The sequence below is a fragment of the Penaeus monodon genome, chromosome 2 (assembly GCF_015228065.2).
Source record: "Penaeus monodon isolate SGIC_2016 chromosome 2, NSTDA_Pmon_1, whole genome shotgun sequence".
NCBI lineage: Eukaryota > Metazoa > Arthropoda > Malacostraca > Decapoda > Penaeidae > Penaeus > Penaeus monodon.
Genome location: NC_051387.1, coordinates 56,222,850 through 56,227,947, shown reverse-complemented (window position 1 = coordinate 56,227,947; position 5,098 = coordinate 56,222,850).

Below are 5,098 nucleotides of genomic sequence, written 5' to 3'. Positions count from 1 at the left end.
CTATTATTATAATATATATACTATACAACACCCACACACACACCACACCACACACAAACACACCCAATATATCATATATATATTATATATATATATATATATATATATATATATATATATATATGTATATATATATGTATATATATATGTATATATATATATATATTTTTTTTTTTTTTCTTCTTCTTTTAATATATATTTGAATATCTTTCTATCTGTTTACCTCTTACTTTCTATCTATATATGAATCTATTCGTATGCATATATATCTAGCATATTTTATATCAGAAGCTGTTACAATCATCAACAAATTCCTATGTTTGTTTTTTTGTTTTTGTTTTTGTTAATATTTTCACGTTGGATTGAGGAAAATTGATAATATGTCTACGCAACGCTAGTCAAAATAACATGCTTGTTATTGTATCAGAAGAAAATTTTTGCGCTGGAAATATATCCGGGTCTTGCAACGAGAATACTGAAGACAGTCTTTTTCCTTCTTTTCTTTCTCTCTCTCTATCTCTTTCTCTTCTCCTTTCTCTCTGTTTATTGCTCTGCCTCCGTTCCTCTTCCTTCCATGCTGTTTCTGTATCTGTTTGTCTTTCTGTCTGTCTCTCTCTCTCTCTCTCTCTCTCTCTTTCTTTCTTTCTTTCTTTCTTTTTCTTTCTTTCTCTCTCTCTCTCTCTCTCTCTCCTCTCTCTCTCGCTCTCTCTGTCTCTCTCTCTCTCTTTTTTCTCTCTCTCTTTTATCACACTTTTTTCTCTCCCGAAAAAAAAGTTTATCTATTCCTCCAACAGAAAACGGAATTTTTTTCCCCCTTACGTATTTTTTTCTTACTTCGTGATATCTTTTGAAAAATAGTTGGGCTCTTGACTTACACAGCCTTAGGACTTACATGCCCTCCCGTGTGAGTAATTGGATACGGACGTGAAAAAGAAAAGAGAAGAAGAAGGAAAAAAAGAAGAGAAGAAAAGGAGGATTCTGAAAAGTGTGGTAGGAGCTGGAGAAGTACTGTATACATATTCATATATATATATATATATATATATATATATATATATATATATATATATATATATATATATATATATATATATATGTATATATATATATATATATATATATATTATATATATATATATATATATATATATATATATATACATACATACATACATACATACATACATACATACATACATGCATACATACACGCATACATATACATACATATGTATATATATATATATATATATATATAATATATATATATATATATATATATATATATATATAAATTATATATATATATATATGTGTGTGTGTGTGTGTGTGTGTGTGTGTGTGTGTGTGTGTGTGTGTGTGTGTGTGTGTGTGTGTGTGTGTGTGTGTGTGTGTATGTATGTATGTATGTATGTGTATGTGTGTGTATATATATATGTATGTGTGTATGTGTGTATATATAAGTATATATATATATATATATATATATATATATATATATATATATATATATATCACGACTTGAGTGCATCATCGAGCAGTGGCCAGTTACATAATGGCCCGAAATGGCCAAGCTCAACTCCCGTCGTAGATAAAGATTGTTCAGAATGCACAATCATTGTTAGGTCTCAGCATGTTTCCTTATCTCGTTATTATACCTTTTTCTTAGATGACGTTTCCATTATGATTTATAGTTATTTAACAGTAAATTAAGCATCTTATATAGTCACTTAATAAGTATATTTGTGCAATAGAATATATATTTAATCTGTTATGTCAATGTTCTCCGGAACTTAATTCAACTGTAATTCGTTTTATTCAATAATTCAGTTATATTCTTAAGAAAGAATAAAGAAAAAAACACGTAATTGCTTATTTACTTACGGAATATATTTACAAAGAAAATAAGAAATCATCACCAATCATACCTATTTAAAGTCTACATAATCTTGTAAACTTTAACCCTAATCCTATCAAAGGCAAAACAAACCTGAAGAATTTACGAAAAAGAAAAACAGCGGTCTTAAGTGGAGGAGTGGCGCCCGTGGAAGAGAGTGACCAGGCGGGTCGCCACCTCCTCACCCGCTCACGCGCATGCGCAGCAGTGCTGGTGTCTAAGCAAGGCGCTTCAAACTAGGTGGTTAAGTAACAACCAGTAAATTCGTGGGTCGTGAAATCAAAAGAAAAAGAACTTTTTGCCAGAAGGGCAAAAAGTATGCCAAACATTATTTCGAATCTAAAAGCTAAGCTAATGAGCTGAACACAAATGGTAAAACACATTCCACATTTTAAACCCTAGAGAGAGCATCTGCAATTATATTTTCTTTTCCTTTTATATGAGTAATTTTGATATTATATGGCTGTAGTTCCAAAGCCCATCTTATAACTCTCATATTCTTGAATTTTACACTTTCAATAAACCGAAGTGGATTTTGATCTGAATATTTCAATGGGATACCTGGTGCTTAGTAGGTAAACTTTAAACTTTTCCAGTGCAACTATTAACCCTAAAGCCTCCTTTTCAACGGTGGCATAAGATTTCTGATACGGCTTGTATTTAAATGACATGTAGCACACAGGGTGTAACACTTCACTGGGGCCAGGTTGAAGCAACACTGCTCCAATACCTGCATCACTGGCATCCACGTGAATGCTAAACGGTTTATTCATGTCAGGGGCTTGCAGCACTGGAGCATTTGTCAGCATGTTTTTTCAAGTTTTTAAATTCTATTTGACATTTCGGCGACCACGTGAATGTCTTCTAAGTGCTGAGCAAGTCCGTAAGGGGAGTAGAAACCTGGGCAAAATTCTTGCAGAATTTTCTGTAGTACCCAGCCAGGCCGATAAACCGCATTAGACTTTTGCGTGTAGAGGGAGTTGGATATTGCTGAACAGCCTTAATCTTCGCTGCAACGTGGGCCAATTGGCCCTGGCCCACCACATGGCCCAGGAAGACGACATGAGCGTGGCCAAACTCACTCTTCATGAGGTTAACAGTGAGGTTAGCTTCATCGAGAGTGGAGAACAAGGCACAAAGTCGAATCAAGTGATCTTCCCAAGATGAGCTCCAGACCACCAGGTCGTCAAGGTAACATCTTACACCCTCCAAATCAGCAGTTAGGAAGTTCATCAGCCGCTGGAAGGTTGCAAGGGCGTTTCGCATTCCAAATGGGAGGACGGTGAATTCATAAAGTCCTGTGGGGGTGACAAAAGCAGATATAGGTTTGGCTCTCTCACTGAGGGGCACCTGGTAATAACCCTGTAAAAGGTCTAGTTTGGAGAGATACCTAGCCTTCCCGAGGTCGTCTATTATATCATCCATCCTCGGAATAGGGTAGGAATCAGGAAGTTACTGCATTAACTTTTCGGTAGTCAATACATAGACGAAATGGCCCACCTGCTTTCGGAACTCGAACAACTGGAGATGCCCATGGACTTAAACTTGGACGAATCAGACCCTGGTCTTGGAGGCGTCGAACTTCAGACGAAAGGAACTTTTTCTTGTCACCATCGAGACGATACGGTGCTTGTCGAATGGGCTGTGCGCTTGTTGTCTCTATGTCATGCTCCAAGATTGTACACAGACGGGGAGTGTCACTGAAGAGATCACGATATTCCTGGAGAAGGGAGGTGAGGCTGCTTGTGAATGGGGAGTAAAGCCAAAACTAATTCTCCCTCCTTAAATGTTCTGACCTCAGCCTTTTTAGCCTTGTCAAATAGGTTTTTCATCCTATTCTGCACATTACCCAAATGTTTATGTGCAATAGATTTAGCAGTTTTAAGTTTACACTTGAGATTTTCCACATACACAGATGCAGGTACTACTACCTCTTCATTGAGCCAACACTCTTTTAACACTTTGAGGGGTCCTCAGACCTCATGGCCGTAAATGAGCTGAAAAGGTGAAAACCCTAAGCTCTCCTGAACGCTTTCCCTGACAGAAAAAAATAATAAATCAATAACTTCATCCCATTCCGACCCTGCTTCGAGACAAAAGGACTTTATCATTGTCTTCAAGGTGTAGTGGAATCGCTCCACTACCCCCTGTGACTCTGGATGAAAGGCGGTCGACTTGTACTGTCTGATACCCAAGGAACGCATTACCTGTTGAAACAGAACTGAGGTAAAATTCGAACCCTGATCTGACTGAATTGAAGAAGGTAGACCTACTCGAGTAAAGAACTTTACTAGTGCTCTGATTACATTTTTACTTGTTATTCGTCTGAGAGGCATATAGACAAGATAACGAGATAACGGGATAACGAGTAGCCCTATCAACGATAGTGAGAAGAAACTGATTACCACGCTTTGTTTTCGGTAGAGGGCCAACACAGTCAATTACTATTTGACTGAAAGGTTCAACTACTGCAGGAATTGGGTGTAAGGGATACGGCTTCACAGAGGTACCTGGCTTCCCCTTAACTTGGCAAATGTGACATGTCTGGCAGTGTTTACCAACATCCTTTTTGAGTTTGGGCCAATAGAAATGAACTAGAACTTTGAAATATGTCTTAGTTACACCCAAATGACCACATAAATCATGAGCAAAATAAAGTATTTCAGAACGTAGTGATTTTGGAACAACTATCTGATGGACATTGTTCCAAATTTCATCTGAAGGAACATTTACATTCCTGAATTTACGCATTAAAACTCCAGATTTCAGATAGAAACAATTTCCAAAATTATCGATCTCATTTTCATCCACTAAATCACCATAAATTTGGCCAAATCTGGATCATTATTTTGTTCTGCTATAAGTTCATCCCTAGTAACTGGTTTACCTTTCAAAGGAATGATCCCCTCGGAATTAGCAGGTATCACTATCTTATCAGCATCCTTAAAGAAATCCTTCAGAGTGAAGTCTCCTAAAACGTCATTTTCAATAACAGGAGATTCTGCAGCTTTTGAGTTTGTGGCTATTTTACTCATGCTACGTGTGATCGCGCACGCAGGGAAGAGCTGTGGGTACTTTAGTTCCAATTCTTCGGTATTATTCTCGTTCAGGGGACAGGATGTGACTACTGGGCAGGGCCACATTCTACCACCTGCGAGATCATTACCAATTATTACAGATATACCCTTAGCAGGACTATAA